Source organism: Capsicum annuum, chromosome 12, assembly GCF_002878395.1.
Source record: "Capsicum annuum cultivar UCD-10X-F1 chromosome 12, UCD10Xv1.1, whole genome shotgun sequence".
Classification (NCBI taxonomy): Eukaryota; Viridiplantae; Streptophyta; class Magnoliopsida; order Solanales; family Solanaceae; genus Capsicum; species Capsicum annuum.
Window position 1 is genome coordinate 12,106,387 of NC_061122.1, and position 15,008 is coordinate 12,121,394.

Here is a 15,008-nt window from a genome sequence, read left to right on the forward strand (position 1 = left end):
GAAGGTTCAAGCATTGTTGAGTTTGGGTGATAGGGGCAACACACACAATTTCATCAGTTGCATAGCAGCCCAATGCTTGGGGATGCAAGTACAACCAGGGACAGGTGCCAATGTTTCAGTTGCTAATGGAGAAAAAGTTTACAGCAAAGGGATTTGCCCTGCAATGTCTTTCGATATTGATAATCAGGCTTTTAAAGCCGACTTCTTTGTTATTCCCTTAGATGGATTTGACATTGTTCTAGGGGTAATATGGTTACAAACTTTGGGCCCCATCGTCTCGGACTTTGCTTCACTCACAATGAGTTTCACTTCAGATGGACAATAGGTCGTCTTTCATGAACAACAAACAAGCTCAAAATTACAGCTTCATTTATTGAATGATTCAGATAAACACTACTCCAAATTGGAACAAATCTTGGCTGAATTTTTTGACTTATTCCAAGAACCTACAGGGTTGCATCCTATGAGAAATTGTGACCATCACATTTGTTTGTTACCTGGTTCCAACCCAGCGGTGGTCCGACCATACCGCTATCCTCATTTACAAAAGGATGAGATAGAAAAATAGTGTCAAGAGATGTTACAACAAGGGATCATCCGGCCGAGCAAATCACCATTCTCATCTCCAGTTTTATTGGTTCGTAAACATGATGGAACTTGGCGTTTTTGTGTTGATTACCATAAGCTCAATGCCAAGACGGTGAAGGATAAATTTCCAATTCCCGTGGTGGATGAATTATTAGATGAATTACATGGTTCTACATACTTCACAAAGTTGGATTTGAAGTCTGGCCACTTTGAATTATTGGATTTGAAGTCTGGATCCTCTGGATATTGAGAAGACGGCTTTTCGTACGCATCATGGCCACTTTGAATTCTTGGTTATGCCATTCGGATTGTCAAACACACCGTCAACGTTTTAGGCACTTATGAACGAGTTTTTTAAACCCTATTTGCGTCAGTTTGTGTTGGTTCTCTTTGACGACATTTTAATATTTGGCAAGGCGTGGGACAATCATCTCTCACATATTCGCATAATTTTTGAGTTATTACATGCTCACAACCTATACCTCAAGAAGTCCAAATGCTCTTTTGGTGAGAGATAAATAGCATATCTTGGCCATGTGTTGTCGAAATAGGCGTGGCAGCAGATGCAAGCAAAGTTCAGGCCATTACTGATTGGCCTCAACCACAGTCCATCACTATCTTACGTGGATTCTTGGGCTTAGCAGGTTATTACCGTAAGTTCATAAAGAATTACAGTCAATTATTAGCCCCTTTTAATAACATGCTTAAAAGGAACTTGTTCCAGTGGGATGATGTAGCCTTGGCTTCTTTCTGCACTCTCAAAGAAACACTTGCAACTGCTCATGTTTTACAACTGCCAAGTTTTGATGAGCAGTTTATTTGAGTGTGATGCCTCCGGGAGTGGTATAGGAGCAGTGTTGCAATAAGATGGCCATCCTATTGCCTTTTCAGTAGACAATTGACCGTGCGACACTTTAAATTGGCTGCCAATGAGCGTGAATTGATTGGCTTAGCCAAGGTAGTTCAATATTGGCGTCCTTATCTAGGGGCAGAGCCTTCTTGATTTGCACAGACCGTTATAGCCTTAAATACTTGTTGGAGCAACGACTTACCACTTCACCCCAACAACATTAGATTATGTGGCTGCTTGTCCAGTTTGCCAACACAACAAGGCTGATCACCTAAGCCCAGCACGGTTACTGTAACCACTTGCACTCCCTGAGTAGGTTTGGGCTGATATCGTAATGGACTTTATTGATGGCTTACCAAAGGCATGGGGCAAACCAATATTATTTGTGGTAGTAGATTGATTTTCCAAATATGCACACTTCATACCCATGTCTCATCCTTACAATGCAACTCGTGTTGCTCACGTTTTCTTTGAGCATATTGTTCAGCTGCATGGGATACCCGAATCAATTACTTGTGATAGAGATGTGGTTTTTACAAGCACTTTTTGGAAAGAACTGGTTCGTCTAGGTGGCACAAAGTTGGCATTCTCATCTGTGTATCATCCTCAAACTGAAGGTCAAACGGAAGTTATGAATCGTACTATTGAAATGTATTTGCGTTGCTTGATTGGGGATTATCAGAAGAAATGAGTTGACCGGTTGCCTTGGGCAGAATATTGCTATAATACTTCCTTTCATACCACATTGCAAACAACTCCTTTTAAGGTTGTCTATGGTCGAGATCCTCCTCGTCTATTGTCCTACGAAGCTGGTTCTTCAAGGGTAGAGGTTGTTGACAATGCTTGCTTGCTCGTGATTCAGTTTTGTGTGACATTCGCAGCAAGTTGCAACAAGCTCAGGTTAAAATGAAAGAATATTATGACAAAGGTCACCGGGAGTTTGCATTTGAACCAGGTTCACTAGTTTGGCTGCATTTACATCCTTATCGTCAAAAATCTGTTGGGGGTCAATTGCACCATAAGCTTGCACCCTTATTCTCTGGGCCTTTTCCTGTGTTACGTCGAATAGGGGAAGTGGCGTATCAGTTACAACTGCCTAGCGATAGTAAGTTGCATAATGTGTTTCATGTATCCCTCCTCAAGGATTTTAAGGGTGTGACTCCAACAGTTCCTCCGACTCTGCCACCACTAGAGAATGGTCGTGTGGTTCCTATACCTTGTTCTGTTCTATGTGCTCGACTTATTTGAGGAACTTGGGAACTTTTAGCGCACTGGTGTGGATTTGAATTGTCTGATGCTACGTTGGAGGATGTTGCACATTTTCGTGATGCCTATCCAGACTTTAAGCTTGAGGACGAGCTCTTCTTAGAGGAAGGGGGTAATGTTGTAGACTCGTTCGTGGGGGGTAATGTTGTAGACTCGTTCGTGGGAAAGGTTTATGCAAAAGAAGGAAAGAAACGGCAAAAAGGATCTGTAGATTTATGCAACCTTCAAATTTTGTGGGCATTAAAAATAGACAGTATTAGTTCTACTAGAATTCTTATGTTAAATAGATTTTCCATGTTAGAAGTTTCCTTAAATATCTTGTAATAGAATTCTATATGAGGAGGAGAAGTAATAGACAAAAGGCAGGAATTTACATAAAAAAATAACTAGAGATCTGGGTCTCTCTCTAACGAGACCTAAGGTTGTAGGCTCCCTTTTAACGAGTCTATTGTTTATTAAAAATTGGTCGCTCATGAAATAAGAACAAGGAGAAGGATCTGTTAAGCACAGATTTCTCAGTGAATTGCCCGGTGACAAGATCCATATCGCGTGGTCATAATATTGAGCAGGACCAAAATGGAGTACTTGGAATGTAAGTTTAGTGATTTGCTACACGAGGATAACGTAGTTGTGGAGTTGGATTCTCAGGCCATTCAGAAGAGGGAAAGTTTCAAGTATCTTGGGTCTATGATTCAGAGGAATAGTGAGATTGACGTGGATATCTCGCACCGTATTGGTGCAGCGTGGTTGATTTGGCGTCTTGCCTTGGGAGTCTTGTGTGATAAGAAGGTGTCTCCAAGACTATGGATCACACGAGAATGACACAAAACAGTCCACAATACTAGAAGAAACCGAGGCCCAAATGAGAACAAATCTTGGCATCAACAACAATAACAAGAACACAAGATAACAAGGTATATATTATACCAAAACAGCCAACTATCCAAACTAACAAGATGATAACAAGGACAACAACATTAAGAACAACAACAAACCAACGGATTCGAGATTATAAGAAACAAACACTCACACGATTACAAGAAAGGAAAAGGATAGGTAGTGTGACATAAACTATTACAAGAACTAAGGTGTGTATGAAACATCAAAACCCTTAAGACATGTAATAACAACACCAACACTCTTACGTGGACACAAGAGGGACGTCAATCTCCCCAAGCACCAACGTTTCTAGCCAAGAACACAACACAAGTGAATCCACACTTGGATTGCCCTAGTTTCAGGTGGAGTGCTCTCACTCTAGAGAGAATGTGTTTCTCAAGTGTTACAAAACTAACAATATCATCAAAAACTAATGAACTAACCCTAAAATGTTCTATTTATAGGCTATTACAAATAAGAGGTAAAATGTCTAAAAGGCCCTTTAATGAAAGGTGACAAAATGACGCCCTTGGAGTGTATCTTTAGGGGTGGCCTTGGTGTGTTTCAAGGCTCCTCTTCACGCTTCACATATGCACTCCCTTGGTTCCTTGAGAATGGTCTTGAGCTATTTGCCATCGTATCATGTTATGGTATGCTCAAAACGGGTCCATGCATCTTCTTGTGCCTTCGAGGTGACTAAAGCTTGAGTCCTTAGGTGTTGTCCTCGAATGATGGCATCAAAAGCTATAATGGCCATTTGACTCGTATCATCCTCCCCTTCTTGAAAAGGATTCGACTTCGAATCCACACCTTGCAAAATCAAAGAGAAGGCAAACAAGCACAACATCCTCATGGCACGAGGGTTAGGGTTAGTGCAACAAATAATATCATCATACCTAGGGGGTACACACTTGAAATACAACCACGAATCCTTTGTTTTGATCATGAAAAGTTTAGTACAAACGTCACAAAGGAAGTGGCTAGGATAAACATCAAGAGATAACGAATTTAAGTCGAGACTACTCCTTCCACACCCTAAGATGGCACCGGGATCAAATGGGAGAAGTAGCCATGGACATGGATTTCGGCCATACTCTCTTTCAAGAGAGTAATCCGCACATAGATTCAAATCACCATGGGGAGCAAAGGAATCACAATCAAACCCACCTTCACAAGAACAAACACAATTCGGGTTTCCTAAGCATTCAAGCACGTCAAGGTCATCTTCACCCGATTGATCATGTTTCACATCCGCACTAGTTGTTGGCAACTTACATACCAACTTAGACTCACCTTGGTTTTCACAAGGGTCAACTAGTGTGTGAATACTCTTATTACACGGCAAGGGAACCTTATTCAAGTCACAAGTGCTAGCACTAGATAGACACAAATCATTCGTACAAGAAGAGTTAATTTTGTCATCTAATAGGATCAACAAGTGCTTGCTTACTTACAATATGAATTTGGTCTTCATGCAATCTAACAACACCAAGAGTTTCACAAAAGGAAGACTCGCGCACTTCTACTCTAGGCAAACACGAAACTACCTCCATTTGGCTACTACTTGCCACATCACAACATTCTAAGTTTATAGGAGTGTAGGAGATAGTAGCGTTACCTTGTTGCTTACTTGAGGTGCGATCTTCACCTTGGTGTGTGTCGGCAGCCCACTTTCTCCATTGGGAAGCTTTCATCACGAAAGAGTTTTTGATTATGTGGCGCTTGGACTAGAGGAGTTGGATTTGGTGGTCTAATTGTGGATATCATTTGGCGTAGCTTTTCAAGGTTCCGTTTGAAATCTTCACAATTGTCATTGAAGCTATCAAACGTGGCATTGAAATTATTAATATCCATGGTACCTTAAAAAAAAAAAAGACAACAACAAAGAAAACAACAAACTAGTTAGCTCAAAATTGCCTCACCATACTCGCACACTTTGATCGCCTCACACTTAGATTCCACGAGTGTTGTAAGCCGGCTAGGAACTCGTGAGGAGTTAAGGGGTGAGTCTACTCTTGTCCGGAATAAATTTTCATTTGAACGACTCAAAGAATTCTTGTCAGACTTGAGCCAAAGAATTACAACGATTCTTAATGACAAAAGCACATAAATAACGCAAACATGAATAAACTAACTTACAACCTAGTAGATGATTACTAGCTTGTCAAGTAGTGTTAGAACCGACAAATGAAACTGAAGGAACAAGAAAATGAAACTAAGAATCCAAAATTTGAGCCTAAAATTATTTCATGAACAGTAAAAGGGTGACGTGGCAGCCCACTATTGGATGCGGTTCTATCAAGTTCTTATTTTCCAATTTCAAGTCTTGACCCATTTTACAATTTGAAATTGGTGGAATTTGGTTAAGGAGGGAAATACAAGTCTTGGCGCCCTTTTTCAAATTCAAAATCAAAGGCTTGACTTTCCTTGTACTTCTCCCTCAAAACATGGAAGCTGGTTGAAAAGTGGTTGTAAAGTCTTTGAGTGGTTGAAAGTGGTGGTAAAAGTCTTTGAAGACTAACAAGTACTACACCTTTTCTTCACCCTTTTTAGATTTAACATCCACTTTTCTTTCAATAAAAGATGAAGATTGGTGAAGAACACCAAGAACACAACCTTTTGAATCTTGGAGTCTAAGGTTCAAGTTGGGTCTCACACTTCAATCAACACCTTCTCAAGTTCCATTTTTCAACAACTTCAACAAAATGTTCTTAGGCCACCAATTCACTACAACAACACACGGCCAAGGGAAATCCACAACAACAATGTTCAACAACACACGACCAAGCTTAGGTTCACAACAACAACATCAACAATTAAAGCTCAAACTTAGATCTTGACTCCTTTAGTGTTAGTGGTGAAGAAACTAACACTAGAAACATCAAAACACACAAAAGAACTCCTAGATCTAGTCTCAAAGTGTTCGGCCAAGGATACACACAAGAGCAACAAACTCTCGGCCAAGGATACAAGCACAAGAACACTATTTTTTTTTTTTTGAATTTTCAAGCAAGCAAGCCCAAGATTGATCTTGTGGGAACAAAATCAACCATGCTCTAATATCAAATGATACAAACCAACTAGGGAACACATGGAAATGACACAAAAATAGTCCACAATACATGAAGAATCCGAGGACCAAGTGAGAACAAGTCTTGGGTTCAACAACAACACAACAATAACAAGAAAATAAGGTGTAACAACACCAATTTCAGCGAACAGCCAAATTAACAAGATGACTACAACAATAAGTGAACAAGAACCAATGGTTTCACTAGAACAGAGACAACTAGTACATGAAAGGAAAGATAGGTAGTGTGACATAAACTATTACAAGAACTAAGAACTAAGGTGTGTATCAAACACCAAAACCCTTAAGACATGTAATAGCAACACCAACACTCTTATGTGGACACAAGAGAGATGTCGATCTCCCCAAACACCTACGTTTCCAAGCCAAGAACACAACACAAGTGAATCCACACTTGGATTGCCCTAGTTTCAGGTGGAGTGGCTCTCACACTAGAGAGAGAAATGTTTCAAGTGTTACAAGACTTACAATATCATCAAAATCTAATCTACTAAAACCCTAAAATGTTCTATATATAGGCTTTTACAAATAAAAGATGAAATGTCCAAAATGACCCTTTAATGAAGGGTGACAAATGGGCGCCCTTGGAGTGCAACTTAGGGGCTGTTTTGGTGTGTTCCAAAGCCCTTCTTCCACTACACTTGTACACTCCCTTAGAGGGATTCAATACACACTCATATACGTCCATCCTCGTGTCATGCCCGTATCATCTGATGATACGAACCAAATGGTCATCATAGCTTTTGATGCCATCATTCGAGGCCAACACCTAAGGACTCAAGCTTTAGTCACCTCGAAGGCACAAGAAGATGCATGGACCCGTTTTGAGCATACCATAAAGTGATACGATGGCAAATAGCTTAAGACCATTCTTAAAGAACCAAGGGAGTGCATATGTGAAGTGTGAAGAAGAGCCTTGGAACACACCAAGGCTACCCCTAAAGATACACTCCAAGGGTGTCATTTTGTCACCTTTCATGAAAGGGCCTTTTGGACATTTTACCTCTTATTTGTAATAGCCTATAAATAGAACATTTTAGGGTTAGTTCATTAGTTTTTGATGATATTGTAAGTCTTGTAACACTTGAGAAACACATTCTCTCTAGAGTGAGAGCACTCCACCCGAAACTAGGGCAATCCAAGTATGGATTCACTTGTGTTGTGTTCTTAGCTAGAAACGTTGGTGCTTAGGGAGATTGACGTCCCTTTTCTGTCTACGTAAGAGTGTTGGTGTTGTTATTACATGTCTTAAGTGTTTTGGTGTTTGATATACACCTTAGTTCTTAGTTCTTGTAATAGTTTATGTCACACTACCTATCCTTTTCCTTTCTTGTAATCATGTGAATGTTTGTTTCTTGTAATCTCCAATCCGTTGGTTTGTTGTTGTTCTTAGTTTTGTTATCATCTTGTTAGTTTTGGTTGTTTTGGTGTAATATACTCCTTGTGTTCTTGTTGTTGTTGTTGATGCCGAGGCTTGTTCTCATTTGGGCCTCGATTTCTTCTTGTATTGTGGACTGTTTTGTGTCATTCTCGTATGATCCATAGTTGGTTTGTATTATTTGGTATCAGAGCATGGTTGATTTTGTTCCCACAAGATCAATCTTTGGCTTGCTTGCTTGAAAATTCAAAAAAAAAAAAAAAGTTAGTGTTCTTGAGTAGTATCTTGGCCGAGAAGTGTTGTGTTCTTGTGTTTTGGCCGAGACTTGAACACTAGATCTAGAAGTCTTTTACTTGTCTTGAGTGTTTCTAGTGTTAGTTTCTTTTCCACTAACACGAAAGGAGTCTAGATCTAAGTTTGAGCTTGTATTGTTGATATTGTTGTTGTGAACCTAAGCTTGGTTGTGTGGTTGACATTGTTGTTGCGGATTGGAGTTGGACGTGTGGATATTGTTGTTGTTCTTGGTGGTTGTTGTTGTTCTTGATGTTCTTCACCACCTTCATATCTTGTTAAAGATAAAGTGAATGTTGGATCTAAAAAGGTGTATTACTTGTTAGTCTTGAAAGACTTTACAACCACTCAAAGACTTTACAATTACCTTTGCAACCACTTTCCATGATTTAAGGATCATGGTTTAAGGAAGAAGTACAAGAAAAGTCAAGCCTTTGAATTTGAATTTGGAAAAGGGCTCCAAGACTTGTATTTCCCTCTTTTAAACAAATTCCACCAATTCCAAAGTGTAATTTGATCAAGACTTGAAGTTGGAAAATAAGAACTTGTTAAAACCTGCAACCAATAGAGGACTGCCACATCACCATTTACTGTACAACGCATCAATTTTTGGCTCAATTTTGGATTCTTAGTTTCATTTTCTTGTTTCTCTAGTTTCATTTGTTGATCGTAATACTAATTGACAAGCAAGTACTTTCCTACTAGGTTGTGAGTTAACTTTTGAGTCCGTTTGTTCGTGTTAGCGTTTGTTGTGTGCTTTTATCTTTTTGAATCGTTGTTAGTTCTTTGCTCAAATCCTACAAGATTTATTTAAGTTTCAAACCAAAATCTATTCCGGACAAGAGTAGGCTTATCCCTCAACTCCTCACGGGTTCCTTAGCCGGCTTACAACACTTGTAAAGCTACGTGTGAGATAATCAAAGTGTGCGTGTGTGGTGAGGCTATTTCGAACTAACTTGTTTGCTGTTTTATAGGTATTTTCTTAGGTATATTGCAATAGAAGGATCCACATCTCAAACCGTGGACAATAATACTCTTAGTACTATCTTTGCTTCCCTTGAAGCTCTTATCCAAGGCATGGAAAAAGTGCAAGTGGATATGAATTCGGTGAAAGGGGATATAACCTCAGTGAAAGGAGATGTGTCTACTATGAGTGGGAGATTGAAACGTGTAGAAAGCCAACGAAGTTCCCAACCTTCTACTCCTCAACATTATCATGTGTCGTCAAGTGGATATGATCCAAATACTTCCGCAACCATTACCCCCGAAACTTTGCATCAAATGTTCAATCCACCAAGGCAACCACCAAATGTTTCCCAAAACCGAGACCATGATAGACCAATCAACCCTCCACTTCACCAAGTCCAACATGAAGGATTTGGAAGCCAAGTGCCACCACCAAACCCGAGCCCTCCAATCCAAACTCTATTTGACCAAAGGCCCCACTTTCCACCAAATCCAATCCCACCATTACAAGCTCCACTTAACCCAAATCGATCCGTCCTTGTAGAGGGATATGGTAGAGGGGAACAACATGAGGGATATAGAGTTTATGATGATGTTTATTTGACGGAAGAGGGGATGAGAGGTAGACATGTTGATCAAAGGTAACCTCTAGGCCGAGAGGGGAAAGTTGGCCACCAAAACCGAGAAGTGAGCATCAATTCAATTAAAGTTAGCCTTCCAATCTTCAAGGGTGAGAGTGATCTCGAGGCTTATCTTGCTTGGGAGTCCTCTTGTGACAAGATATTCCAAGTGAATGATCTAACCGAAGAGAAGAAGAGTTGTTATGCGATAGCTCACTTTGAGGGGTATGCAAACACTTGGTGGGAGTATGTAAAGAGGTTTGGGAATGTGTTGATTGAGGGGCAACCCCCTCCTTGGTTTAGATTGAGGTACCTTATGCGGGAAAGGTACTTACCCGAGGGATACAAGCATGAACTTCTTGCCAAGTCCTACAACTTGAGGCAAGGCATGGAAAAAGTGCAAGTGGATATGAATTCGGTGAAAGGGGATATAACCTCAGTGAAAGGAGATGTGTCTACTATGAGTGGGAGATTGAAACGTGTAGAAAGCCAACGAAGTTCCCGACCTTCTACTCCTCAACATTATCATGTGTCGTCAAGTGGATATGATCCAAATACTTCCGCAACCATTACCCCCGAAACTTTGCATCAAATGTTCAATCCACCAAGGCAACCACCAAATGTTTCCCAAAACCGAGACCATGATAGACCAATCAACCCTCCACTTCACCAAGTCCAACATGAAGGATTTGGAAGCCAAGTGCCACCACCAAACCCGAGCCCTCCAATCCAAACTCTATTTGACCAAAGGCCCCACTTTCCACCAAATCCAATCCCACCATTACAAGCTCCACTTAACCCAAATCGATCCGTCCTTGTAGAGGGATATGGTAGAGGGGAACAACATGAGGGATATAGAGTTTATGATGATGTTTATTTGACGGAAGAGGGGATGAGAGGTAGACATGTTGATCAAAGGTAACCTCTAGGCCGAGAGGGGAAAGTTGGCCACCAAAACCGAGAAGTGAGCATCAATTCAATTAAAGTTAGCCTTCCAATCTTCAAGGGTGAGAGTGATCTCGAGGCTTATCTTGCTTGGGAGTCCTCTTGTGACAAGATATTCCAAGTGAATGATCTAACCGAAGAGAAGAAGAGTTGTTATGCGATAGCTCACTTTGAGGGGTATGCAAACACTTGGTGGGAGTATGTAAAGAGGTTTGGGAATGTGTTGATTGAGGGGCAACCCCCTCCTTGGTTTAGATTGAGGTACCTTATGCGGGAAAGGTACTTACCCGAGGGATACAAGCATGAACTTCTTGCCAAGTCCTACAACTTGAGGCAAGAAAACAAAAGTGTCATGGCATACTATGATGAGTTTCAACAATTGATGTTGAAGCTTGATCATCGAGGAGAACAAGTGAGCCATGACATTATATGATTCAAGGTCGGGTTGAATAGAGACATATTTTCACGCATGACCCTCCACAAATTTGACACTATAGATGGCATCTTCCAAGCGGCATTGGAGGTTGAAAGGGAGATCTCGGCTTACAAGTCTAAGGGTCACCAACAACCTTCCTTGGATTGGCACAAAGACAAGGAGCACTCATTCAATGCCAACCAACCTGAGACCAAGGTTGTCCAACCCGAGGCCAAGGCTGCCCAAATGTATTCTCCAAGAAATAAAGGTAAACCGAATTCTCCTTCTCGTCCTAAGGGATTTCAATGTTTCAAATGTCAAGGGTGGGGACACAAGGCTAGTGAGTGTCCAAACCGGAGAAATGTGATCCTTAGGGAGGGAAAATTGTACTATCTTGGAGAGGAGGTGGGAATTGAATCAGATGAGGATGGTGAAAAAGCTCAAGATGGAGAGAAGGAGGCCAAGGTGCAAATTAAAGACGGTGGGGAAGATGTTTGGCCGCTTGATGATGTGTGTGAAGTGCCTAGTTATATGGCAAAAAGAGTCATGATTAGTGAGGTTTTGGAAGAGGAAGCCGAGAGTAGGGGAGGTAAAGAAGAAGAGGAAATAATGCCACCAAGGGGAGAGAAACACTTGATCGTGGGACTTGCCCACAAAGGCCCCTTGTTACTCAATAACCTAGATACTAGCACTTTGCCTAGTATCAAATCTTCCTGTGTGCAGGTTCAAGACATGCTTGATGATCTCACGGAGTCCATGGTTGAGCATCATCACCTCGGGAAAGGAAATGAAGAGATGATCTAAGGAGGAGAGCTTGTGGGTGATGAAGCCTTGAATTTGAGGTCAAATTCCTTTCAAGATGGAGAGGATGATACGGGCATGATCACGAGGATGGATGTATGTGACTGTATTGAATCCATCTAAGGGAGTGTACAAGTGAAGTGGAAGAAGGGCTTTGGAACACACCAAAATTGCCCCTAAGTTGCACTCTAAGGGCGCCCATTTGTCACCCTTCATTAAATGGTCCTTTTGGACATTTCATCTTTTATTTGTAATAGCCTATATATAGAACATTTTAGGGTTTTAGTAGATTAGATTTTGATGATATTGTAAGTCTTGTAACACTTGAAACATTTCTCTCTCTAGTATGAGAGCCACTCCACCTGAAACTAGAGCAATCCAAGTGTGGATTCACTTGTGTTGTGTTCTTGACTAGGAAACGTAGGTGCTTGGGGTGATTGACGTCCCTCTTGTGTCCACGATACACGCCTTCGTTCTTAGTTCTTGTAATAGTTTATGTCACACTACCTATCTTTACTTTCATGTACTAGTTGTCTTTGTTCTAGTGAAACCATTGGTTCTTGTTCTCTTATTGTTGTTGTCATCTTGTTAATCATCTTGTTAGTTTGGTTGTTGGCTGAAATTGGTGTTGTTACACCTTGTTTTCTTGTTATTGTTGTGTTGTTGTTGAACCCAAGACTTGTTTTCATTTGGTCCTTAGATTCTTCCTATATTGTGGACTGTTTTTGTGTCATTTTCGTGTGTTCTCTAGTTGGTTTGTATCATACAGAGTGGCAGTCCGACCGGTTGTGTTGTACGGAGCGGAGTATTGGCCAGTTAAGAATTCCCATAACCAAAAGTTGAAGGTGGAGGAGATGAGGATGTTGCGGTGGATGTGTGTACTTACCAGGAGAGATAAGGTTAGAAATGAGATTATTCAGGAGAAGGTAGAAGCCAGTGTTTTGGACGGTGAAAGGCGACAAGAGGCGACAAGGCCCCGCCTCGCCACGCGGCGAGGCGAGTGGTGAGGCGATCGCCTTTTGAATGTACGGCGACAATTAATATAAAAAATTAAAATAATATATAAATGATCAAAATTTTAATAACACTAATATATTAGGAAATATTTCAAGTCAAGAATTAAAAATATATAGTATATAGATACTAAAAGTCTAGAACTTAAATGACTCAACAATTCAATATCCTATCAAGTGTTGTTTGAATCGAGTAATGCCGCCATTCTTGGTTCGTCGACAAAAATTACAAATCACCGCATCTTTTGTCGGTCATTATGTACCATAATTCCATCCTATGTCTTTTTGTTTGCTACTAGTAGATTGGGACACCATTGAAATTGAAAGTTGTTAATGATCAAATAATTTAATTAGTATATTAATATTACCATCATGCTATGTTAATTCTACAATCTACATAAGTTATTAAAAAAAATTACTTAATAAGTTATAAGAAAAAGAAGAAGTATATTAATATTACCACTGGTTAAGTATATTAATATAATAAGTATATTAAAAATAATTACATAATAAGTATATTAATATTACTACTGGTTATAACAGTAACACTGTAAAAGTGCATGTGAGCATGTCACAAGTTCACTGTTACAGATGATGCCGGTCGCCGGAAAATAGAAGAAAAAGAAGATAAAAAGAGGAAGAAAAAAAATAACAACACCAAAAGGCATATCCGGTCGCTGGATTAAGAAGAAGAAGAAGAAAGAAAAAAAAAATAGAAATCACTGCTTACCGGAGTTTCGAAAGTCGCCGGAGTTTGTCACCGGTCACCGGAGTTCGTCGCCGGTCGCCGGAATCAAACTTGTGAGATGAATGGTAGCAGCCGCAGTCACCAATTTGTAAGTTGATAGTGTTAAAATGTGTAAATAAACCCTAAAATTAGCTTATATACCTAAAACCCTAATTTTTTAAAAATCAATTAAAAGGCGTCGCCTTTTGATTTTCGCCATGCCATGGACTGAAGAGGCGCCTTGCCATTCGCCATTGGACGAGGCGCTCGCCTTTTATAACACTGGGGAAGCGGCTTTGATAGAGGACAAGATGCGAGAAGTTAGGTTGCGTTGGTTCAGGTATGTGATGAGAAGGGACACGGATGCTCTAGTTCGGAGGTGTGAGAGGCTGACTATGGATAGTTTTAGGTGGTGTAGAGGTAGGCCGAAGAAATATTGGAGGAGGTGATTAGGCAGGACATAGGGCAGTTACAACTTACGGAAGACAAGACCCTTGATAGGAAGGTGTGGAGGAGGCCGATTAGGGCAGGGAGCTAGTAGGTAGGAGTACGTTCGTAATAGTAGGAAAGAGTGCGCTGTTTGTATTGATGCCTATAGTGTGTTGTAGCCTCTTGTTCATGGTGTTTTGGTGGTGTCTATGATTTCGTATAGCAAGTTTACAATATTATTTTGTGGGTGTCTCGTTTTCTTTATTATCTAGCAGTGTGTCTCCCCTTGTTTGTTGCTTGCTTTTATGTTTTTTGTTATATTTGTTATCTGTCCTGAGCCGGCGGTCTATCGGAAACAACCTCTCTACTTTATTTGAGGTAGTGGTATGGACTGCGTACACTCTACCCTCCCCAAACCCCACTTTGTGGGAATACACTGGGTTGTTGTTGTTGTTGATGTCACGACTGAATCTCCAAACCTGGCAAGTCAACTTAGAGAATGTCTGACATATGACATTAGTTACTAATATAGATCAAGCAGAAGTACTTGAATGGAATGAAAAACTCAGAAACGGGGGAACCATAATCCCAAAAGAAACTGATGCTTTTCATGCTTCCTATGAGTTAAAGTAGGACGGGAGGCTCTTAAAATGATATATTTTTTCTCAGTGAAATGAAATGTGCTTCTGACAATGGATCAACTAATTTATCTTATCTAGTCATTGATTAGCACAAGAAGACACTTGCTA

At 40.4% G+C, this 15,008-nt stretch overlaps 1 protein-coding gene across 3 annotated transcripts in view; it reads left to right on the forward strand.

The window, feature by feature from the left end:
* Window positions 1–15,008, forward strand: part of LOC107850428 (pullulanase 1, chloroplastic) — a 46,359-nt gene that overhangs the window by 9,080 nt on the left and 22,271 nt on the right. The window lies entirely within an intron of this gene.